Here is a 26,713-nt window from a genome sequence, read left to right as displayed (position 1 = left end):
TCAGTGGATCTATAGCAAATGGACTAAAAGCGGCCATCGGGAAAGAGTATATCGGAGAGGAGACATTGCATCACCCGTCCCTCAGTCGACACAAAACGGCCCACCATTGTAGACTCTAAAAAAAGAAGGCGCTCACGGTGGACAAATCTGTTCCCATTTTGCCGTTCTTCAAGTGCACGGCCCCACCGCCGCCAGTCCCTCATTCACCGAACTTTTTTCCCTTTCTCGCGCCCTCTCGGTATATACCGCAGTTGCATCGCGTGTCCACTCCTCATTCGGGATAAAAATGGGGCGTCGTGTGTTATCACGCCCGCATGACGTCAGTCAGCGGCCGAAATTCGCTCTCACCTTAACCCTCTTTTACCGTTCCCAACGACCGTCCTCGCGGACATTGCGTGATGATGGCCACCGTAGCGGTATAGGGAAAGCACGCGCCAGTTCGCGAGGGAAGAGGCCGCCGATGTGGGGAAAAAGACGCGAGAAAGAAGAAATGAAGAGAAACGAGCGACGGCACGTCACTTCTAGAATGACATGCAGCTCATACACGTCGACAGGTCTACATCCCGAGTGGGCGATATCGACGCGCCAAGGAATAATTATAGGACTCTGTAACGACCATCCACGACGTCGCAGCGGTCGCTGACGTCATCGCCGACGTCACCAAAACTATCACTTGGTCAATCGACGGCAACGTTGTTTGTTTCTGTCGCACTACCAACGAGAAAAAAATAAAACTGCGCCCTCCCACGCGCGCGTTCGGAACCATTTGTTATCGGGGTGGAGAGCGATTAAGGTCAGACAGGCTTGTTGTCTGCGTCGTTTCCTTCCATGCCATCATTTTTTCCCCTTTTTTTTCTGCGAGAATTATTGTGTCTCTGTCGGTGCACGCCAGCGCTGCAAACGCACCTAATGCGCTGTTGCGTGCTATGCCGAGGCGGCCAAGAAATGATGCGAAGGTTGCGCTTATTTCCCCCGTTTTCTATTTCACAAGAGGGAAGATTGTTTCTCTCCCTTCCCTTAACTTGTATACCTGCGTTCCATCGAAGCATTCAGTATCCGCCACGGCTCGGTCGCACAGGCGAGAAAGACACGAAGTCACTCTGTCACACAACAATCGAACGGATGGCACTATAAAACCGCACGAGTTTATGGCTCGTTAAGCAAGAGGTCGTGCGACCTGTTGTTCCACTGCTTCATGTCTTTCCAAAATGAGATCATAGATACTTGTTTTGCGTTACACACGATGCGAATTACATACCTCATTTAGGTAAGTCTAAAAAAACATTGACAGGTTTGAGAGATAACGAGGAATGGGGAAAACATTAGGCGGGCGTCGATTCAGAAGAAGCCAACAAAATAGAATGCCACGGCGCACATTTCGACGACGTTGAAACAATAGACAGTTATAGTTTACCGGACTTGGCGGGATAGCGGGCTCACCATGGCGGGACAAAAGAGCGCATGCGCAGATACCTACGTTACTCGTACCACTTACCGTACGTGAAATTTAAGAAATTAAAAAAAAAATACCGCGCGTACTGGAAGCGGTACGGGTGACGTACGTATCTGCGCATGTGCACTCCGATTCCGCTATCACAGTACACCCGGTATCCCGCTAAGCCCGGTATACTATAACTATCTGGTGTATCCGTGTCCTTTCTACTTGAGCAGCAATTGTCGGCTGCTTTCGCGAGCTTTCACTCACATACTGAACATAACACACGCAGGGCCGTATCATCGACCTTGGGACTTTTAGAGAAGACCACGGCGACGGCTTAAACTAAAAGGCGCATCGAGCGTCCATAACAGTACTATCGCAATAAAATACAAAGGCCCGTGTACTTGGATATAGACGAGAGTTTAAAAAAGACGACAAGTTAAAATTAACCTTATTTTGGAGTCTTATGCACCAAAATCTCAGTCCGAAAAAGAGAGAGTCCTAAATGCGGACACTAGATTCAGATCAGAGTACCCGGGCCCCTTTACTGTTTACCTATGAACAAACTGTTCCACTCACGCGGGTGCATGGTCTTTATTTAACATCAATCTTCGACCTCGCAGTCCATTCGAAAGTTTTATTCCCACAGCTTTCATTAGTTCCGTCGATCCGGCCGTACTACGCGCTTTTTTTTCCCTTCGCTATTTTTCTAACCAGTCCAAGCTTCAATTAAACTTAGATAATCCTATTTGCCAACGTTCAAGCTACTGAACGAACAGGGAGCATAACATGCGGCGAGGACGACGAATACTGAGGTCAGCTCATTCATCGTTCACACACTTCTTACTCCGCTGCTATAGTTCGTTACCGACACTCGCAATGCCAACCAATCAATAAATAATTAGCCAAACGCCCTGTGCTCGTCGTATACTGTACTCCTTTCGGTGCAGACTAGTGGCAGTGGTTTTTCTTTTTTGATCGATTTTCTGGCATGGCGTTTTGGGTGGTTCCAGTCTACGGCAGGAAAACAATTTGCTGCAACTATTTTTCAGAAAATAATTGGAATGAAACGTTTATAACCACCGAAATTAAGACTTTACTATGATAACAGCGGATTGAATAAATTTAAATTGCCTGGGATTACTTAGCGTGCACCTGAACCTAAGTCTACATACAACCGTGTAAACGTTTCTCCCCCACTACATGCAGGCCACCGCGGCGCATCTTTCCTTGCGTGGGCGATGAAAAAGTTTCCAAAGCGTCTATTTCGCCATTACTTCACAAAGTGCTTTTCTCCGCAAGTGGGCCAGTTTCTCGATAGATCAGAACTGCATCTACGACCTTGCGCGAAAAAAAAAAACACTACCCTTTTCTACAGCTCCTCGAGCAACAGAACCGTCCATATATACGCATATACATGGCATTCATGCGTCCGTTCGCGAGCTCAGGTGAAACGGGCTTTCGGCGACCGATGGTAAGGAACACTCTCCGCTTCTCCGAGCCACAGAGCGGCACACCGCAATCAAACTTGATAGATTGATATGTGGGATTTAACGTCCCCAAACCACCATATGATTAACAGAGACGCCGTAGTGGAGGGCTCCGGAAATTTCGACCACCTGGGGTTCTTTGACGTGCACCCAAATCTGAGAACTTGGGGCTACAACATTTCCGCCTCCACCGGAAATGCAGCCGCCACAGCCGGGATTCGATCCCGTGACCTGCGGGTCAGAAGCCGAGTACCTTAGCCACTTGACCAACACGGCGGCACACCGCAATCAACCTTCGCCGCATCGAACAGACACACGCACGCACGCACACAGCGCCAATGATTGCCTATACACGGTCGAGAGTAATGAAATGGAGCGCCTACCTATAGCTCCTTCGTCACCAACGGTCCTCCTCTGTCACTTGTTCACCTTACTTGAGCCTATTCATTTTCTTTCTTTTTTTTTCTTCATTCGACTAGTTACTTACTTACGGCTATACGATGTCTCTTGATTACTGAGGAAGCTAATCTTCCGGTAGGGAGTTTCTCGGCGTTGATTTTACTTGGTCATGAGAAGCACAACCGTTTGGGTTTGACGACAGAAAAAGAACAGGCGCCACTTCATTCGCCGGATTGTTCTCGCATTCAGTGCTCGTGTATGTTTAGTCTGGCGCGCGGAGGACAGAAAGGCGATCCTTTCAACATAAAGAAATTGGACCAGAATTGATCTCCCGCCCGCAGAACCCGCGAAGGCTGGTGAAGGCCGCTAACCTCACCACGACAATACACACACACACACACACACATATATATATATATATATATATATATATATATATATATATATATATATATATATATGCACTACAAAAGCACTGACAAATACTATGTGCTAGTAAAACAAGGCGAGTTTCAACAAACAGAAACGGTCAGACGATATCATTTAATTGACTTACGTTGCTACTGAAAACATACTGAATATATATATATATATATATATATATATATATATATATATATATATATATATATATATATATATATATATATATATATATATATATGGTCAAGTAGATCCTCCGTGAGCGGTCACAACATGGTTTATTTCGACGTTTCGGCCTAGAGTTTAGCCTTTATCAGGATTGAGGGTACAGTTTGTCGGTGCTCAGCTTTATACAATCTTGAAACATAGGGTGAGAGAGAGAAAAACAAAACGAAAAAAAGAAAGAAAAAAGGAGAATAAAAGGTGGACTCCCCCAGACGCCCCCTTTCACTCTTCCTTCCCCTTCCCTCTCCATCTCTCTCCTTTTCACCTTTAGGATGTCTGCGGGCTGTGTATCCTTCCTTTTACTAACGCACTGTTCCCGACCAGACAGCGCCTCGTGGCTCTGGCGGTTCGGTGCGGAGGAAAAAGAGCTTTTTTTTAAAGAAGTTTAAGCCTTTAACTAAGCCTTTAACTACTCAGCGCCCCGTCGATATCTCGTCATAGAAATAGGGGCGCCGCGTATTGCCGCTGAGGCTGGCAAGAGGGTGCAATGGTAATTCTTGCCCGCTTCTGCATTATGCGTGCAGTAGGGGACTCCCAACTGTGCACAGGATATATATATATATATATATATATATATATATATATATATATATATATATATATATATATATATATATATATATATATATATATATATATATTATTGTTTTTAAATGACCTGTTCTAACGTAAACAAGTCGCGATAGCAATACGCGTGGGAAAACAACAGTTGGCCCAGCTTACATACGCCATCCATTACTAATATCTTAATCGATGAAAATTCTCCCCCATTTGTTGATTGATTGATATGTGGGGTTTGACGACCGAAAACCACCATATGATTATGAGAGAAGGCGTAGTGGAAGGCTCCGGAAATTTCGACCACCTGAGGTTCTTTAACGTGCACCCAAATCTGAGCACACGGGCCTACACCATTTCCGCCTCCATGGGAAATGCAGCCGCCGCAGCCGGGATGCGAACCCGCGACCTGTGGGTCAGCAGCCGAGTACCTTAGCCACTAGACCACCGCGGCGGGGTACCCCCTGTTTGTGCCTGGCTCCGATCAGTGCAACATGATAGCGTCCACAATGACCACTACGTGAATATTAATGCTCTGCAACATTACAAGGAAGGAAGCAACAAAAGGGAGAAGGCAGGGAGGTTAACCAGAAAGACATCCGGTTGGCTACCCTACACTGGGGGATTGGGGAAGGGGACAATGGTTACCCGGGCATTGTGGTATAAGCGGAAACGATTGTGCGGATCATGCTGCTCGCACGTCACATGAAGAAACAAACAGCGTTCCAATTCCGCTTTCAAGAGCGGACGCGGCGAGGCAGATTTGTCAACTGGCCCGCAATCTCGCAACATCACGAAAATCTCACGTTTATGGTAGAACCAGTCTGACGTTCGAATCATCTGAGCCAACTCGCCAGGAAAGATTGTGCGGTAGTTCATGTTTACGACTTCTGCGACTACATTTGACCTTTCATTCACTATACGCAACCCACCAGCCGCTTTTTTTTTTTTTCGGTTCTGTCAGAGTATATGCTAAACGTCTAACTTTCCAACTCCTCCGTCCCGTTCCCCAGCTTATAGGGTAGCATGCCAGCTATACAAAACCGGCTTCAATCTTTGCACGCTCACACGTCTTCCTTCCCTCCTTGCTCTGCCGAAGTCGTTTTTTTTTTCCAACACATTAAGCGCCTAGATCCCACATAACGGAAATAGTTTGAGCACTCACACCATTTCGGCTAATTAACAATATGACTGCGGGCGAATGTGAGCCTACCCGCTAAACGAGAACAATTAGTAACTTACCAGCATGAAAGAAAGAAAGGAAAAAGAAAGAATCGAATGAATCAGTACATGTCACCGTGCCATTGGCGATGCACGGTACTACCAAGCGATCCAGACAAGATCTGTCTTATACTCTAGGTGGGAAGGGAAGTTCCCCTTTGCCTCTCTCTTTTGTCATCCGTCCGCTTCTCGTTCCGCATTGTTTGGGGGGGGGGGGGAAGCGGCGGCGTCAAAGTTAATTTGGCCGGAGCCTCATTTGTCCCAGCTTCCTTTTATCTCTATCTATGCGACCATACGACTACCCCACCATCACTCCCGGAAGCGTCGTTTCGCCCCGACAGCCTTTCGGGAGGGGGAAAACGTCTCCGGCCACCAAGAAGCGCGCTGGCTCTTCCGTTCATCTCGAACCACCAGATCCCCCCCCTTCCGAACCTCCCATCAAGCCCCGGACTCGTCTCTTCGCCAACCAACCACGCCACATACGCGCGGTGCGGGTGTTCGTGCGTACACCACCGCCACACGCTCCTGCACGGCGCATCCTCATCCCCCGTCCTAATATGGTCCCCACCACGACCTTCCACCGCCATGTATTTGTACTGCCAATGCTAACCCCATATAGGCGCTTCGCTCGGCGGCAGCGAAATTGCAATCACGCCACGCTCCGACGGATCGAAAGCGAAAGTAAGACGGGGGGGGGGGGGGGGGGGGGGTGAGAGATGGGTGCCCAGAGACTGAATGGGGGGCGAGAATGATGGAATGGACAGTGCATTAACGATGAGCGCCCACGAAATGGATGGGCTGTGCGAAAGACGGCGGCGTTGCTGCTATATACTATATCCAGTCGCAAAGCAGATGCCATGGCCTTGGAAGGCGAAAAAAAAAAAAAAAAAAAAAGACATGATGGCTCCGCAAAGCCGGCATCACGCAAAGAGAGGCGAAACCTACGCGCCAGTTTAGTGCCCGTGCCTCGCCAGTTACGGCGACCTTGGCTTAGTATATGTTTCTTCCTCGGCAATTCATACCACAAGCGGAGTGCGAAAGGTGGGGCAACTCTTCTGATCGTTAGAGAAGAGGGTCATAATTTACACCGTATTGGTTGTGCGGCGTTTATCAGTTTTTGATTGATGATTGATATGTGGGGTTTAACGTCCCAAAACCACCATATGATTATGAGAGACGCCGTTATGGAGGGCTCCGAAAATTTCAACCACCTGCGGTTCTTTAACGCGCACGAAAATCTGAGCACACGGGCCTACAGCATTTCTGCCTCCATCGGAAATGCAGCCGCCGCAGCCGGGATTCGAACCCGCGACCTGCGCGTCAGCAGCCGAGTACCTTAGCCGCTAGACCACCGCGGCGGGGCTCAAGCACCCGAGTCAAAGCACTGATCATCACGTGCGATAAGTTAGGCAGAACGTGGTCTGCCGGTGATATGCGCGTTAAGAGATTGCCTGAATTTTGCCGAGTTAGTTTCCGCGACTATATCGTTAGGTAAGCTGTTCCATAGACGTATATGGCTTGCGGAAGCGCGGAATAGTAGAAGGTGTCAATGTAACCGTAAAGCCACAGCTAGCCTTAGCTCAGCGGCCTGCGATACAACATGACAAAGCCCAATAAATGCTGCAAAAAATGCACTCACTGTGAAAGTTGTGTCGGCGCAAAATAGTGCGAGACGCACGTCGATAGCTTCAAGCCATATACCAACTCTCTGCCTTGACACCTGTAAGCTCAACGTATACCCGTCTGCTCGACAGCCGACGCCAAGGGCGGCGCAGCTCACACAATTCAGCGGTCCCGATAAGCAAGGTCGTGATGCCTCCCCTGCCACCAAGTGTCTTCGGCAGCTTGAACTACAGTATACAGGAACGACAAACCTTGCTCTTCCATAGCTATGACGAGATATATAGATATATTTACGCAAGTACAGGTTTGAGTAAGACTGGTACTTTACCAGCATCGATGTAAGCAAAGATACGAGTGGCCATGCTTCACCGCGGGCTCCACGTCTGTCTGCTATAGCTATAAGCACATATATATATATGACCTGCCACGGTGCTCTACAGTGTATAATGATTGACTTCTGACCCAAAAGAGGTCGTGGAATCGAGTCCTGGCCGCGGAAGTCGCATTTCTACGGAGACGAAACGCTCAAGCTTCGTGTACCAAGGCCCGCGATTTAGCTACTTGTTCAAGAACCGGCGGTCGAAATTTCCGAAGCCCTCCACTATACGGCCTGCGTCACGATCGTATTGTGGTTTTGGAACGTAGAACTTTAACAATTATTACTGCAAGCACAGATTAATTAACCTACTTTTTCACACACACCTTCCTTAAAACATGTACACGACAAGCAAGGAACTCCAAGCAGATCAGTAGACGGAGGCGGGGAACACGCACAATTACATCATTACCTGCATCGCGTCGCTACTAACGGCGTCCGAGAAGAGTGCATTTGGAATTTAACACGTTTTTGTACAGCTGAAGCGCAAAATAAAAAAAAAAAGGTAGACAACGGACGAAGGGGACAACGAGAACAAGCGCCCACACAGTTGTGCGAAACAAGCATCTGCAGAGCCCAAAGGTCTGTCGGCCGGCTCCGGAAGACACGGCGCGAAACACGCGAAGTGTGGCATTACAGCTGGTCGGCTTCTGTTTACGGAGCACAGCAAGCACGTTCCCTGCCACCCGTTTTCTGCTACACATCAACGAACGGTCGTCGGTTTCTTTTATAGAACGATTCGCGAAAAAACGGCGTAGCCTCCGACCGGTGCACGAATCCTCTTCATTTAGATGAAGATACTACTACTGCTACTGCTACTACTACTACTGCTACTACTACTACTACTACTACTACTACTACTACTACTAAGATAATTATTAATAACAAAATTTCAGGGTTTCACGTGTCAAAAACAATGATGTCAGTATACGAGACCGGTCGTAATGGGGCACCTCAATAATTTCGACCACCGCTGGTTTTAACATGTACATAATTAAAAAAAAGAAGAAACACGGGTGTTCTTTGACCTGGAAGTAGCGGCCGCCCTTGTTCGGACATACAGATAAAAATAATAAATTGCAATCGCCGTGCGTCACGTAAGTGCATTTGCTTTAAGAAAAGAAAATTAGAGAAATCACCCTGAATGTCGGGCCGTGAGCTAAAGGCTCTAGATTATTCGTGGTGACTTCAATACTCACGTACCAGAATCCACAGTAGCAACAAACTATACTCACTTAACCACTACAAGCACTATTCCTTCGTTCTATAGATAAGGTTTGAGTGTTTGATGGGTAATCTTACAAACACAACCAGGTTTGCGTGCGCACACAGCTTTGAGAAAGGCCCGCACTGATTCATGTCCTGCTCAAACGATGGACCCGGATGTGTACTACACTTATGGCGATTCATGTGCTCCGAAAAAACACAACTCTACAGCATGGCCGAGGAGACATTTTTTTTTCTCTTTGACGCAGTCAGCGCCTTGCCGTCGATAAAAGGATTTCAGTTGCCCTAGTTATACCCGTATCGCTTTGCGAAATAGAAAGGAGCTGCTCAAAATAACCCGCATCTTATGAACCTTTACTGTGGCATATAAAGTAGGCACCGCTTCTATAGCGCACATCTATGGGACGCCTTTTTACTTTTTGCGGCGAAAGCTATTATGAGATCATAACTCGGGTCACGCGCGGCGCCGTAGGTGTCCGCCACCGCCGCCGGTGTCCGTAAACACATCGCACGAAATTAAAAGAAGTACCAATGACACAATGGGCCTCGAACCCAGGTCCGCTTGGTGCCAGCGCACTATTTTACCACTGAGCCACGCCGGTGCTTGGGACTTGGTGGCAAACTTGCCTTAGGCAGGCTTGATTTCGGGAAAGCAATCGCGTTAATACGACTTATAGAGCGTTTTAAAGCAGCGAAAGAATAAGCAGTCATCGCGCAATGCGAACAGCGTAACGAGTGGGTCGTCCAATGCTCGAACCCATTACAAGAGCTTGTTTTTGTTCAGCTATTCACTGTGTCGCATACCCACTTCAGGCATAATTCCTCATCGTCGTCAGCCACTACATGAACAATTGACATAAAATTCATCGAAATAGTTTATCGGATACCGCGCTTCTCGGTATAATGAGAGAAAATAGCATAGTGAATGCCTGCCTACTACCCTAAAGTTTTTATTATTAATGCCGTAGTGGGCATCAAGCAAGTGTGCTTGCAGCAGTTACCCAATGAGCGTTTAGAAAAGGCTCTGAAAGGCCGCTCTTCTATATAGCTCTCACCGTGACTGTGCTGCGCCTTCCGCGCAGGCTTGGCGTTTTTTTTTTTTTTTTTTTTTGAAGTGGACGTGATGTTTTCAAGTAAGACAGGCACAGACTATATAATGAACCCTTCAAAAAATAATAAATAAAATACTTTTTGCAGTCTCGAGACAGCTTCTTGGCTACCAACTGTTCGGTTGTAGCCCTCGTCCAATTTTGCCAGAAAATCGAACTTGGGGAGTATCACTCGGGCAGCGAAATAACTTTTTCCGAGTATATATTGCGCACCATCCTCAAATAAATGTTTCACGCAATATTCAGTATTATATCTTCAATACGCTTTTTAAAAGTCTTTTGGGCAAGCCTTTTGCCGTGAGTGCTGGAATAGTGCTTGGCAGCGACAAACTGATATTTACACCACGAGTGTGGTTTAACCAAACGTGCTAAAAGCCATAATCTGGCCATATCTACGTTTGCTCACAATTTTTTTGTTCATCTCTCTCTCTCTCTCTCCAGAAACATAATGAACGGTTTTACGCCTGCAGCTGTTATAACTACATTTCGAGAAAAAAAAACTTTTTTTTCCTTGTTCCCTTTTCTCTCTCTCTCCTCGTTTTGTCTTGTTAGGAGAGTAACAAGGCCAACAAAAACGTAATAACAACAGCAACAAAAATTGCAAAATACGAACGTTTACTATAGCTATAGTGCGAGAACAGAACGACGACAAAAGGGACAAGAATGAGACGAGCGCGAACTTCCAACTGTTGAAAGTTAGCGCTCGTGTCCTTCTTGTCCCTTAGTCGTCGTTCTGTTCTCGCGCTATAACTATCGTCAAGTCATACCAACTAGCCAAAACTGCCACACTTCTAACGAACGTTTAGTTTGACGTTCTTCGGCGTGAAACGCATTGCAAGAACACACCGGGACGCCTCTTCATAGCCACGCCCAACATGCGAACGATTCGCGTCAGCAGTGTGTTCCAGGAATGGTTTGAAAAGTAGACGCACCTTCATTTCACACTCCCACCAACGCCTCCAACGGAGCGCCACCACCCTTGTTTGCAGTATTTCGCATCCATGGTCTTGCGCTGCAGCCTCTTGCAGCGAAATACCGGAAGTTTATCGCAAAACAAAACAAAACTGGCCATGGCTTTGCGCCGAGAAACCTGTTCCCCAGAAGGCCGCGCGCGGCGCCCAAATATGCAACGCTGGTCTCCCCTGAAGGTCAGCTTTCTTATACGAGGGACGTCCGCGAACACGTGACCGTGAACGCACCGTCTACATGTCGCGGCAGCCGGCCGTTTCCTTGAGACCGTGAAGTTCATTCGCCTAATGCACTCTTTACTAGATATATTATTTTCTGCAAACACCTGGCTCTAAGGAGGCACGCAAGCGAAGGCACTTCGCTGCGAAATCAAACACGATACGAAGACTTGAACCGAACATGCCAATCACCTCGCTCACTAGCTATGGCGTTTTGGCTCAGCGTTTTGTTGCGGGCATAGAGTTTCCCAAAATTAACTAGAGGGGACTCTGTCGCTGCGATCGTTCAGCGACCATGGGAATGATGGGTAGTACACACATTTGCCTAGTCTTCATACTTGCGGGCGGCGAATCGTACGTGCGGCTTCGTTTATTGTTGGTTATGGTTTTGTTTTGAAGGAAAGAACGAATACTTTTGAACTTCGTGACCCGATTCAAAATGATAAGCCTAAAAGAATAAGGTTCTTAAGCACAAACGCTGAACATTTGCTAATTTTTTTTTACGTGAAAAACAGAAGCCACACGAACACACACGGAGCCAGAAGCAGGCCAGAAGTACGAAAACTAGACAAATGTGTGTACTACCCATCATTCCTATCCTTGCTGAATCGCCGTGCGTGTCAGCTCCCATAGACACTAGCACCAGAGTTCCCTCTAGTGTGTATTAGGAAACTCTATGGTTGCGGGGTTTTACGCGCCTAAACCACGATATGGCTGCACGCCGTAATAATGGCTCCGGAAATTTCGACCACCCGGTGTTCTTTAACGTGCGCTGACATGACGCCGTACGCGGGCCTCTCGCGTATCGCCTCCTTCCACCGAAACGCGACCGCAGCAGCCGGGATGGAACCCGGGACATTCGGGTAAGCAGCCGAGCAGCGTAACGACTTTACGGGCGCGGCAGCTACTTCGCTGCATGGGACGGCAATAACTCTGCCATAGTGACACATGGGACTGCGCACGCTGTAAGGTGAGGTGGAAACGGTGCACACTTGCAAAGCCAGCGCGAACACGACGGAGACACGAGACTATAGAAGGGCAGCCCAGCAGCGCTCGTCCCGTGCCCCTCTCGTGTCTTGTCCGCGATGGTTTTCCCAAGTACCTGTATCCTGGTCCACAGTGACATCATCGTTTTGCGAAATTAAGGGATTTGTTTTTTTTTCTAAATTTCTTGTAGCACATGGCCTACACACAAAGTTTCACACCACCACCAAGACGGTTTATATCAAGTTACGTAATTAATGACGTCTGATCAGTGACGTACAGCAAGTGAAATCACCATCCTGCAAACGATACCGAATAAGCGAAAAAGCCAAAAGGTGTGTTCATAGTCACTCTTGCTGTCTAACTATTCGGTTACTCTGCACGGTGAAACGAATTCCGCGACTGCTTCATTGCCGGCGAGGTCAGCGTACCAACAATGAAACGTGCCGCCTCTATGGGTCCCGCCCGCGTCCAGCAAGTAAATAATTAAAAGTTATACAGTCCACTAAAGCGCGTGCAATGCACTCACTCCAACTGATCGACGAAAAACCGTAACAGCAGCACGTTTTTTTTTCGTCGATACAGAGATAACCATGTACACGGGTGTGCGCGAGCTACGCCCCATCTGACTGAGTCTGTGCAACTTCCAATCTTAGCGCGTCTGTAACGCATACGCAGAGTGCTTGCGTGCACGTATACACTATGGGGGACAAAAGTTCCCAGGAGACGACACTAGCGAAAAAAAAAAAAAAGATGTTGAACTCGCGCTCATAGGCCGAGAACGTAGCCTTTAATTAAAAGCCTGTAGCTCCTTTCTGCAACCTACAAACAGTTATTTCTGAAATGAGAACAATGACGAATAGAGCCGAAGTTGGTATTCGGCCTGGAGACTTTTGTCCCTGGGAGTATCTACGGGCAGTGCCGTGCTTACCTCTCTCGGCGCGCCAATTACGCTGCACTCGCAGACACTACTGCACGCGCTGTGGTCCCTGCTGATGTCCGGAGGCTGACGACGACGCTGCGGAGCCGCCCTGGGCTGGAGACCTGCACAGACAAGGAGCGTGGGAATCGGCGACCTCCATCTGAATATCGGCGCAGAAAAGTACGTCACGTTCCAACGTTTACAACGGCCCCGCCGCGGTGGTCTAGTGGCTAAGGTACTCGGCTGCTGACCCGCAGGTCGCGGGTTCAAATCCCGGCTGCGGCGGCTGCATTTCCGATGGAGGCGGAAATGTTGTAGGCCCGTGTGCTCAGATTTGGGTGCACGTTAAAGAACCCCAGGTGGTCGAAATTTCCGGAGCCCTCCACTACGGCGTCTCTCATAATCATATGGTGGTTTTGGCACGTTAAACCCCACAAATCAATCAATCAATCAACGTTTACAACGAACACGTAGCCGTGAAAATTTTTCGAAACGGTGCCGTAATAGCGGAGTTACACGCGTTTGGTGATCGAAACGCGACGATCGCTTCTTTCCTTCTCTCCTACGCTAACCTCTTCCAAAACCGCTTGGCCCCTCCTCGCTGAGTCAGCTGAGTGCCTCTCCTCATACAACACCCTCTAGAAAGGCCTCATATCGTGTGGCATACGTCACCGCTGACGTGCGGTTCGAGACAGCGTCTGCTTCCGGTTGCCGCGATCCGCCACTCCGACGCCCCAGCTCGCCGTCAACTGTGCTGTGTGTGTCATCTGGGTGCACTGATTATTGACTAACCGCTGTTGCGTTGCTGTCGTGCCGGCCCGTGCCCCTACGCTAGCGACTTGGCGGTTGCGTTACGGGCCGCAGATGTCGATTAGCAAGCGGCAACACGACCAAGAACAGCAAGGTGTGCGCGAACAGCTGTTTGCAGAGTGACCGGAAGTCGTCGGTTGTCGTTCGGCCAATCGCAAGCATCAAAACTGGTGACGTCATCGAGTTTCACTGGTGATGTCACACATGTCAGTGGCGGGAAGGCGGAAACCGGAAAGGAGAACTACCTGTAGCGCTGCGGCGTGTGGCATCGTTGATCACGACGGCATTCTGCACGCGATGCGCTTGTTTACTTGAATTGTTTGGGAAAATATCGGATGGGGTTTAGGGGCCCTTCAACAACGCCAAAACGACACACCAACTTTACTTTTCGATCCAGGGTGATGGTGAGGTGCACTGGTTCGTGCACATTTACTACGAAAACGACGGTAGTATTTTTTAATTATTATAATTACAGCGAAAGCTGCTATAGGGTTCACAACAAGGGTTGCGTATTTGGCCGCTGCAACTGCCGCAGGTGTCCGTAAGCACTATCGCATGAAAGAATACAACAAGTGATTAAAAAAACTCCAACGACACAAGATTCATTATCGGAAGATCGTGTCCTGTTTTTTTTTTTTTTTCGCGCGTGAATGTATATACATACAGGTCATCACATGGGGAATCGTACCGGCTTCTTCAATCCGGTGTACGAATGGTTACCGCCATTCGAGGCGTACATCTCCCAAAGCGATGTCTATACACGCGCCTAAACGTATACTACTTAGCGACGGCACTCCCGTTAATTTATCAATGGATAATTATTGGCGTATATACCACATACCGTCTTAACGCGTCATTAGATCGTCACAGACCAGGTCAGTTGCACTACATGCCACGCCGGGGATCATTCCGGCCAGACTGTTATTCCGTCGACGCCAATCTGGCCCTGGCGAATATTATCGGCGTGCGCCAGTGGCCGGCCTCAAGTGCTGTCTGCGGCCACGTTCCTTAATGAACGTCCATCTCGCACGACCGCTCCAGCGGTCATCAGCCATAGACGGCCGCCATTATGCTGCCCGACCGGACCGAGCACTTACACCAATCTGCTGGTGTGTACAGCCTTTTACAGTATACGCTCCCGCTGAGTCCAATATAGGGTCAGGAATTAGTCGCCGTTTGCGTGAAAGCACATAACGATGTTGTACGCAGTGGATTCAGGTGCGCACGTCAGCACCAAAATACGCGTGTGCACGCATGTAATTTATGTACACGCTAGCTCACATAAACAACGCGCACACGTATGAAAAACACAGATGCCCACGCAAGCGCCTGTTTCAGTCGGCACTCAAAATTACAAAAGCCTCAGTGGCGCCATGGGTGTTTTGAGCTCACGTGGGTGCTCCCTTGAAACAGAAGTGATTTCGATCAGCCAGACGTTTCTATGCATACCAAATTCTGGAATTTCATGACACTTTCAGGAGCATTTCACCAAAGGTGCCGAAGCGTACATTGAAACATGGCACCGCAAGGGATCCAGCTTGGAACTTCGCTGAGTGCTGCAAAAGGAGGGTGACTTTGGAACTGCACCACCGCCAGAATGTTGGAAGCAGTGATTACGGATGCCGGCCTCCATGTCAGCAAATGTAAACGCAGCTCTGATATCTCACACGCGTGGAACTAGACCGCATATCAGAGCTGCATTTGCATCTTCTTACATGCAAGACGGCGTGCATAATCAAAGATTCCAACCTTACGGCCGTGATGTCCGCCTTTTCGGAGCACTCGACGAAGCACCTACACGGTTTTCGAACGAAATATATCTCGACGAAGCAGAACACAATAACATACACTTAACGTCTGGTTTGTGGCGATAGGCTACGCTTCCGTGCAATAACGAGCAGCGTTCAAGATAGTGGACAAAAAGAAAAATCTTGATAAAATGACTGAAGATGAAACTACTTACACCTGCACAAGTACCCGCAGCATAATCACCCCGTATATAGCATAACTTATTTTTGAGAAGAGTGCACACAAGAGGTGCGGAGCAATCCACGCCACGCCAATGCAACCCCGTCGCAGTCCTTCATTCAACATCGTACTTTTTTTTTTTCAGCACTTGGAAGACAGATGCTGGCAAGGCAGTCCACTGCCGACGAGCGACCGAAACAGACGCAAAACTGTCTCTTCGCAAGCTGCGACGCGCTAAGCATCCGTTTCGTTTCAGCTGTCAGACGCTTAGGTAACTGTATTGCACAATTTGAAGCTCGTGTAGCGGATGATGCGAGGAAGCTGACTCATCAGCAATGCTTAAGGTCGGTGTCACCTGTACACTGAAACTGTGACAGTCCCCCGTATATTATACGTTCTGTCCAGCTGCCCTGCTGCGTTTCATTTATGCCATCATGCATTATATCGTGGATCGGAGCGAGCACATCTGTCCACTCACTTTCGAAGACTTGTATTAATACTCATACATATATGGCGCATATGTAAAGAAAGGCAGATAACTCGTTTTTGAAATGAAGATATTTTAGCCGGCGTATACAAACAGCTGACTTGCTACGCTGCGTGGGGAAGGCGAATAAGGACTTAGACAGGAATAGAGGGGGCCCAAGACACAGTGAAATGATTAAGTTCACTGTGTTGTCGAAAGCATGCAATGTTCACAGAGCCCACGCTCATCGGCGTACGCTCGACACTCAAACAAGATATCTTTTACCAATTTTGATCAAGCCACAGTTGTTGCGATATTGACTGGCGTATGTGCACATACACTATAACCACCACCATAAACTAGCGCTCGTTAAAGGCTTCCCACAGGTTTCGCGCTTTCGTATACGTAGTCACTCTTGCACGGTGCCCCCTAAAATTTTTCAAGCTCATCCCTTGTCTCTGCATATCCCTTCCGCAGACGTAGCATAATAGTAATTACATGCAGCTAAACCACGAAACCTATAGCATCTAGACACATAGATTAATTACACATAGGTCAGATATACCATATTCAGTGCAACTTTTCTGGTTTACCATTGTGAAGGCTCGCACATGCATCGAGCATAAATTGGTGGGAAAATGTAGCGTGCTATAAAGGCAGAGCGAGCGAGAAAAAGAGAGAGAGAGATAATGAAAGGACTTCCGCTATTTACTTCAGGAATTGTCGTAAAAAAAATAAGAAGAGAGAGACCGGTATAAACCTATGAAGTGTATTTTCGCATCGAAAAATCTCGTTCGCCCCTCTGACCAATCGCAAATAACTATCACTAACAAAAGAAAACCTCCCTGAATTTAGAGGCCGGTTTCTACAGCGATAATAATGTAGTTAGAGTCGGTCATTAAAAAAAAATCTCAAGACTGCTTCTAATGCTATAAAGACCAACAGGCGCGTCACCTACGCAAGACGCCCACACGAGGTAGGCGTATTCGGACTGTTCACGCGCAGAATTTCGAAGCATCCGTAGAGGCATTTATTAGATAACGACGAAGACACAAGGCGCGGACGTAACCCCACGCGATAGGGCGTGAATCACAGCGTTCATTGTTCGGTCTGTGGAGGGCAATGAGGACATCCACAGAGCCCAACACAATGGCCCTACTAAATGCGTAGTGCAACGACACATTGCAACGCACAGTTTGAGGGCATTACCGTTTCGTCGACGAAGCCCTTCTGCTTCTATTTTTCCATGTATTTTGAAACTCCAACACACTTGGTAGAGAATTTTCATTCATTCCTCTGAAGAGGCTGCTGCAGAGCCGGCGTCTTCAATAACTACAATATGCAGGAATAAAAAAAAAAACACTTTTTCTAGTCCAGCTTGATCTACCCAAAGCGCAAGTGCTTTACCAGTTCAGAGGTTAGCCGCGAAACACATTTTGCTTACAAATATACCGTTGGCCCAATCGTTTCACGAAGAACCAGCCCCCCCCCCCCCCCCCGCCCTCCATCCCACTCAGTAGTTTCAAGAAATGCGGCGGGAAAAAAATGTGAAACACGAATACATTCATTTGTAAAATTCAGGCTTTTTATACGGAAATGTGAAAAATGGAGCTGTCACCATATTTACACTAAGGACGTACCTCAAGCACTGGCGCAAAGATTGGTTCCGCAATGGCAATCCATCCGTAATTGCTAAGAAGTAATTAGTCGTCACTTTATGTAATCCATAAACATGATAGGCGATTACTAGACAAATTAATTCCTCGCCCCCCCCCCCCCCCACGAAGAAAAAAATACAGCGGGGGGGGGGGGGAGACGCTCCACTCCCCCTTAATCTACAGTATAGATGTAAGCATGAAATGGCGTGCGAATATGAGATTCCCACTACGCCAGACTGAATCTGTTTTGAACTGAACCCTACTTCAGGTCTCGTCTCAGCCAAGCACCATTTGCACCGCGTCGGAGGCTATCGGCGTGGTCACACAGCGTAACGAAGGAGGCAGCGCAACACCATGCGGCGAAACTTCTAGTGTTGGACATATCACAGCCGACCCTTTCTCGGTAAAAAAAAAGGACATTCAAGTACTGTCTGTCACCAAGTGGCCCAGCCTTCAGTCCTTCCGGCATTTAAGTGTATCGATGCCCTCTCCACATGTCTTCGAAACGTTGCTACTGGAAATGACAAATAAAATTTTGCCACACTACAAGTTACAGCTTCAGCACCATTGTGCACAAACATTAGGAAAAACTGCGAAGCAATATTTTTCGTAACTTGTTAGAGCGTTAACATGGCGTATGTAATGCAAGCTTGTACAAAGCGTTGGGGGCCGGAGATAACTTTCAAATTTTGACTGGTTGGCCAGACGGTCTATAGTTTTGTTCTGGCAACGAAGCCCGGATGTTTTCGTTTGAGGGCCAGAAAAACTGATCTCGCTCAAGGTCACTTCAATGTAGTAGACGGGAACAAAAAGCATTTCACTCTTGAAAAAAAGTTGGTAAAAAGGTAGCAACTGCAAGAAAATTGGTAGAACTGCAGCGCTTACTACCTTTCTTGGACCATTACTACCCTTTTGCGACCTGTTTACTACCTACGCTAGTAAACAGTAACTGAAATGAAAGAGGTAGTAAATGCAGCCGTTACTACTTTTTTGCTACCGGGCTGTTGACTATCTAATCCAAAATAGTGTGTGATTCCGATTCTGATAATTTAGATAAGGAATCGTCTGGACATATCATCATTAAACGGAAAAATAACGCAGAAGATATACATAGTTGAAGAAAGAAAGTTGTGTTTTAAATTACTCAACCAAAACGTCATTATGATATTGTCGAAACGGAGATATACAAGATAACGAATCATAAGCAATTGCTACACGTTTTGTAGTAGACAAATACAAACTTAGTAAATTAAATACAAATTAACAAGACCGGTGGATCAAAATAACCAGATAGTCACAATTAACCCCGAGGACAGCCAGAATTAATCCACTGCGGCATGTCTCCAAACATTATCGTTGTTTTGGCACGTAAAACCCCAAGAACGATTGTTACATTTTACCGACCAATACATTAGCATTGTGAAACATTCAAATGCACTGAGACTGTGTTAATGAGGTCGGTATATTGTTTTCGCCACTGTACATAATGCATTTTTGTGGCCCTTTTATAATAGAGATGACGTTTATCTCTTTGTGAGTAGGGCTGGTTAAAAGCCTTGCGCTATAGCGCAAGGCTTTTACCACGTCCCCAAACACACGTAACTAGGTAGTATGATATAGTGATCTAGATTCACATTTGCTATAATTCTTCCTGAAACACAAGTGCTTCAATGTGCCAGACATGCATCTCCAAAATAGGGGCTATATATATACCACACGATTATTTCATACTGTAGCATAAAAGAGTAGTGAACTTGTTAGGTCTATGTATTCTTCGCGTTCATGGCACACCACGCAAGATTGCGCGAAGTTGTGCAGCAATGAGACATTGATTGACCAACATCAGCAATGAAAAAATGATATGGCAAAATAACTGAACAAGGTAGTATGAAACTTTTAAAAGTTACTACCCCTGGGTAGTAACGGCTATGGTAGTAACAGTTACTAAATGCTAGTATTAACTGTTACCACCCTCGCCATTACTAACTGGGGTTACTACCAGGGTAGTAACATATGTGAAAAACCATTACTACCCCAACGTTAGCAAGCACTACTACCTTTTTTTTTTAAGAATGTAAAGATTCCTGTACCGTTGGTCACAACCTTAGAAAAAAAAAATCGGCTCCGCTGACAACCGTCCTCCCCCCCCCCCCCCCCCGGAGAGAATTTGCATAAATGCTACATTCAATAGCACTCACTCGTTTTCGTGACGTCAAACACTTCTCGAATGCTTCAGACAGTAGACTTTTTCATACATACACACGTTTGCATCGCCGACTATAGTTCGGAAACTTGGACGTCCAGGTAAATTTCGCAAATTTGGTATAGTAAAGACGAACCTATATAGGGCCGCTCACTACCCCACGTTTAAAGACGAGGAGGTGCTTTCCCCCTCTTCTTCGTATACCCTTCGCCCCTTAATTATTAAAAGCACGTGAACAATATCGGGCCTGAGCGGGATTGCGCACTTCTCGCCTACACGCTGTGATCACCGTTTGCGCAGTTGCAAACACACAAGATAAAACTTTATTGGTTGATCATGCGCGATATTCATGCGAGATGGATGGGCGGATGCATGGCACGACAGTGAAAAATCGCATTTGATATTTCGCAGATATGAAGCAATCGAGAGCATGTACATAGACGTTCCGGGAACTACTGTCTGCGTCAAAGAAGTGCGCAAGAAGGACAACAAATGTCAGTGGAAAATACAGCGCTCGTTTTTCGCACTTTGAGAGCCGGGTGAGAGGCCATTTAACTCTTAATACGAGTGGCATTTACATTGGCCGTGAAAAAAGTACTTACGAACAGTTCGAGTGGAATTTCAGCTAGCAAGACTGTCTGTCGCAGGGAAAGGGCAGACGCGCCGCGGCTTAGCGGGAGCAGCTCAGATGTTTTCTTGCGCTGTAAGCGACTACAGTCACACTGTTCTTTGCCGTTTCTTAGTGCTACACATGGATTTGTAGAGCTTTTCGTTCGTTCCTCCAGTCTGTCACTGTTTCTTCCTAATTCCAAAACGTGCGTCACCTATGCTGCCTCCTCTTTTCCTCCGGTATCGAGACAGTGATGGAGCGAGTGTTTTGTTCCCAAAGTACGCAACGTTTTTTTTTTTTTTTCCCTTCCGGCTGGTGAGAGTGAGTCACGCTTTGAAACTTCGCAAGCGATGTTACAGGTGCAGCGCGAACTCGGTCCACAAGTAATCCCCGACTGTCGTCTTAAAATAAAGCAAAATGAAATAGAACAGACGTCGACCACCGCTACAAGCGCGTCCTTCTTGCTCACGGAGACAAGTATATATGCAGAGGCAAGACCCAACAGCACCTTTTGCGAAGCCCCTCGTTTGAGACAAAATAATGAACCACATGCTGTCTTTTTGAGTCTGATTGATTGATTTGTGGGGTTTAACGTCCCAAAACCACCATTTGATTATGAGAGACGCCGTAGTGGAGGGCTCCGGAAATTTCGACCACCTGGGGTTCTTTAACGTGCACCCTCTTTTTGAGTCTTTCCTTTTTATTTGCGCGAGATCATATTTAAGCGTTTAGCTGCGTTCGCTTAGTGAACGGTGAACGTTGGTGTGTGCTGCCGCATTGTATATGTATTTTGCACACCACATGCTTCCCCCCCCCCCCTTCCACGTATACTCACTTTAAATTCAAATGGTGACCAGTATTGGCTAAATTATGGTAAATCATGGATAATATCGGTGAATGTAGACTATCCGCTGTAACTAACAACACTGTAATAATTAATTGAATCACCACATATGGACAGCAATCTGGCAATGGCTCACTCCAATTTTCCTTTTTCTTTTCACCAGCAAACTTTCAGTGCTGTCAAAGTAAACAAATAGGGCGAAGATGTCTGTTTAATTTTTTTCCCCGTCATTGCACTTCCACGCACATCCATCCGATTCTGCAAAAACACACCTCTTTGCCAACACATCTCTACGCCAAGCCGGTCGATGAATAAGTGTACTACACGCCGCGGTATAATGACTCGCCATGCACATATCTGTATCGTTTCGCATCAGCGCGACGGCTGGCGTTATATACTAGCAGCTATACTTTATAACCCGGGCTCGTTCACTTCCTGACGCCATCCGTAAAAGAACGGGCGCCTGCTTCTCGAGGTCATCGCCTACACGCGACCTGCTTGTATACGGACAACCAGTAAATTTGCATAAAAATATATTTACATGCGCGTGCGGGCCACGTGCTGTTTCACTGCATGGCTATGCTCGCCGCGGGCTCGTGGCCTTCTGTGGAAAAGTACAGCTGTACAGGAAGACACGCCTTTTACATTTCTACGGATTTGGTATTGCCTGTCCTTGCCGTATATAGTGCTGACTAATAACGACATCAATTCTATCACACAGTACGAAATCAACAATTATAGGATAAGCGTATGGAAGTGTGTAAATGCTGAACACTGGCACGAGCGTGTACATGCGGCTCGTATTTATTATTTAGTTACTTTATACATTTATAATGAATTTAACACCCGACGAAGGTACCTGTACGCACTGGAAAAATTAGCATTCAAACACCTTGCTTACTTAGTTCCACCCGCCACAGTGCATTGTATGGTTCTAGGCTGCTGAGCCGAAGGTCGCGGGTTTGAATCGCGGCCACGGTAGCTGCACTTTGATGGCGGCGAAATGCTGGAAGCCCGTGCACTCAGATTTAAGGTACACGTTAAAGAAACCCAAGTGGTGGAAATTTACGGAGCCCTTCACTATATATACGGTGTCCCCCATAATAATATCGCGCTTTTGGGATGTAAAACTTCCAGAATTATAGTTATTAATATGCTCATTCAGTTCATGCGCGAAGGCATGTACAATAAATAGTTCAGGGCCTTCAAACAAGGTGATCGTTACAGATGCTGGTGAGACACGACCCTCACAGGGGTTGCCCCATCCGAGTCAATATGGAGCGAAGCCAAAGAAAGTATGCTTCGACTGAACACGACCTGACGGCGTCAACAGAATTAAAATAAGTGTCCTATTTTAAAATACGAACGTGCACTCCTGTACTGGATTTCAGCACTCACACGTACAACAGCAGTCGACGAAAACCCCCAATAGCTTCTAGAAGCGGTTAGAAGCGCGTAAAACGTTGCAACAATTCCCCACATTATAATTTCCAAAAATAGCATTGCCGAAAGGTGTTGAGAGCAAGCAATTTGACGAGTTCGTGTTTTGCACTGCGACCTTATTAGGAATTTCACGACTTTACACCTCAGACGTTCTTCGCCAGTAACAGTTGACTTTCGATACTAGGCTGGCGGCAGTTTCGCAAAAGCAAGCAACCGAGCGACAAGCGTAATAATATCAAGGGTTTTACGTCTCCAAACCACGACATGACTATCACAGAAGCCGTTGTGGAGGGCTCCGGAAATTGTGACCACCTGGTGTTCTTTAACGCGCACTGACCTCGCACAGTTCGCGGGCTTCTACCATTTCACCTCCATCGAAATGCGACCGCCGCAGCCTGGATCGAACCAGCGACTTTCGGATTGATGATTGATTGATTGATATGTGGGGTTTAACGCCCCAAAACCACTGTATGATTATGAGAGACGCCGTAGTGGAGGGCTCCAGAAATTTCGACCACCTGGGGTTCTTTAACGTGCGCCCAAATCTGAGCACACGGGCCTACAACATTTCCGCCTCCATCGGAAATGCAGCCGCCGCAGCTGGGATTCGATCCCGCGACCTCCGGGTCGGAGCCACTAAACCACCGCGGCGGGGCATTTGCACGCGACCGGGGGGGGGGGGGGGGGGAGTGGTTATGTTGTAAGAAGGAAAAGAAAAGAAAAGTGAGCCCCGTAACTGTCTGCTTCAGGGTATACGTATAAATGTCTTCGGCTATAAAAGCCGAAGACATTTTGTAAATAATCGCTGAATCTCTGTTGTACGTAATGCTAAATTTCTGTACAGTTCCATCTTTCAATTATCATGTAAATAAACCTTTCATTCGGTCTTAAGAACGCGTCCCCTCACTGGCGAAGATCGGCTATGCGGACGACGGCACGGCGCCAGCTACGCTAAAGAAACCCGCCGTACATGTGATGCCATCAACCTTCGAGCCCTTTACAGCCTTCAGCAAATGCACCGTGATTGGGCTGCCACGCCGAACGAGTCCAGATTTCAACGGTCGATTATTCCGGCGAAAGGAAAGAAAAAAAAGGGAGGGGGGAGAGTTGATAGCGTGAATCCTAAATGGCCCCCTCCCGTAATTGCGCTGCCGATTGATTGATTGATATGTGGGGTTTAACGTCCCAAAACCACCATATGATTATGAGAGACGCCGTAGTGGAGGACTCCGGAAATTTTGACCACCTGGGGTTCTTTAACGTGCACCCAAATCTGAGCACACGGGCCTACAACATTTCCGCCTCCATCGGAAATGCAGCCGCCGCAGCCGGGAATTGCGCTGCCGAGACGGCGCTGGCCAATATCGAGTGCGCAGCCGAATGGCCGTCGCCTTCACAGTGGTTCAAGGCGACGGCCAGCGCCGGCGCTTTTAAGAGAAAGTATGGCATACACTGCACGTGTACGCAACACCTTCCCTCGAACGCGGCGTTCAATAGTCGACCAGCTGTTACCGTACATGCTACGGTGAATGTTATCGGCCAATTTTTGAGCCGCACAGAAATTTATCGTTTCCCTGAAAGAACCAAATTCCGAGACAGGCGAGTCGTGCTGGTTTCTTTTCCGTTTCATCGTTTATTTTCTTTTTGTTTGTTCCGTCATCTGCCATTATCCAGTTCTATATCTGAATATTCTGTATAATTCCGCCTAATGTTCTTTGTTAGCAACAAAATGTATCTAGTACAACAACCCACGACTATTTGTATTATTATTAAGGCAGTAAGATACAATCTCCCCAATGCTGTTTACCGCATGGTTACAAGAAGCTTTCAGAGGCCTAGAATGGGAACAGTTAGAGATAAAGAGTTATTGAAGAGTACCTTAGTAACCTGCGCTTCGCCGATGACATTGCGTTGCTGAGTAACTCATGCTTACGGAGTTAGACAAGGAGAGCAGAAAGGTAGGTCTTAAAATTAATTTGCAGAAAACGAAGGTAATGTACAACAACGTCGGAAGAGAGCAGCGCTTCGAGATAGGTAATAGTGCACTTGAATTTGTGAAACACTATTTCTACTTAGGGCAGGTAATAACCACGGAGCCCAACCACGAGATTGAAGTAACTACAAGAATAAGAATGGGGTGGGGCACATTCGGCAAGCCCTGATTGGAATATTGTCACCATCTTTCAAGAGGAAGGTATATAACAGCTGCATCTTGCCGGTTCTTACCTACCGAGCAGTAAATTGGAGGCTTACAAAGAGGGTTCAGCTTAAATTGAGGACGACGCAGCGAGCAATGGAAAGAAAAATGGTAGTGTAACTTTAAAAAATAAGAAGAGAGCAGATGATGATGATGATGATGATATGTGGGGTTTAACGTCCCAAAACCACCATATGATTATGAGAGACGCCGTAGTGGAGGGCTCCGGAAATTTCAACCACCTGGGGTTCTTTAACGTGCACCTAAAGAAGAGAGCAGAGTGGATTAGGAAACAAACGGGGGTTAAGGATATCATAGTTGAAATCAAGAAGAAGAAATGGAAATGGATGGGCGCGTAGACAGGCTTACCGCTGTTCATTAAGGGTAACTAACTGGATTCCCAGAGAATGCAAGCGGGTTAGGGGAAAACAGCAGGTTAGGTGGGCAGATGAGATTAAAGGGGAAAACAGAAGGTTAGGTGGGCAGATGAGATTAAGAAGTTTGCGGATATAAATTGGCAGCAGCAAGCACAGGACCGAGTAGACTGGCGGAACATGGGAGATGCCTTTGTCCTGCAGTGGACGTAGTCAAGCTGATGATGATGATGATGATGTTGTCCCTACCTCCTCAGTACCTTGCTGCCGAGTAGGTAAGGTGTAAAATAAGTAAATAATAAATTAATAAGCACCTGATTCATGTATGCTGCAAAAAAGAGGCCCTCTCTCATCGTGACCGACGATAACACCTGCACTGTTGCCAAAACAAAGGGCCACGGATGAGCACTGACGTAACACAAGGCCTAAAGGTAGCGTAGCCACACATATTTACTACTTTTCCCCTATCTGTATGAATAGCATGCTTTTATAGGTAGCAGTTGCTTTCGCACTCTTTCTTTCCTTTCTTTTCTAATTTTCCTAATTATAGGAGCGACGCAAATTACAGGCCTGGCCCGCATTCACCCTAAAGCCACAGAATTATTCACAAAAAATAAAAAAAATCAAGCTAGTCTTCAACTTAGAAACGTTTATTAGCAAACGCGGTCGACCACAGGCGAAAACAAAGGAAACTGTGAGAAAATGGCCCAAGGTTATTTAATGCGAAACGCTTTTATTTGGCCACATGCAACAAACCCAGACATTGCTCATGAAGTAATTCAAAATTTTATTTTAATTTTGTGCTATTATTACTTTCAAACTACCGAGTACGACGCCCAGAGAAGCAAATATGGAACATAATATACGTAAGTATAATTAGAAATAAGCTTAATTATTTTACACGCTTATATTGTGGGAGCGCGATTAAGCATAAAGCGAAGAAGACAGGTTAATGCCC

General features: G+C 46.9%; 1 protein-coding gene across 6 annotated transcripts in view; it reads right to left on the bottom strand.

Annotated features, from left to right (window-relative positions):
- The window catches only part of LOC119161099 (phosphatidylcholine:ceramide cholinephosphotransferase 2), a 294,133-nt gene that overhangs the window by 113,194 nt on the left and 154,226 nt on the right, over positions 1 to 26,713 (bottom strand). For 5 of the 6 annotated variants that reach the window (XM_037413434.2, XM_037413435.2, XM_075879921.1 and 2 more), the window contains one exon: positions 13,192 to 13,304. The exons of the other annotated variant lie outside the window; for it this stretch is intronic. The gene's annotated coding sequence lies outside the window, so the exon portion shown is untranslated. The remainder of the gene's footprint in view (positions 1 to 13,191; positions 13,305 to 26,713) is intronic. 6 annotated transcript variants of the gene reach the window in all.

The sequence above is a fragment of the Rhipicephalus microplus genome, chromosome X (genome assembly GCF_043290135.1).
Source record: "Rhipicephalus microplus isolate Deutch F79 chromosome X, USDA_Rmic, whole genome shotgun sequence".
NCBI classification, from domain to species: Eukaryota; Metazoa; Arthropoda; class Arachnida; order Ixodida; family Ixodidae; genus Rhipicephalus; species Rhipicephalus microplus.
This window is presented reverse-complemented; position numbering and strand designations above follow the sequence as displayed.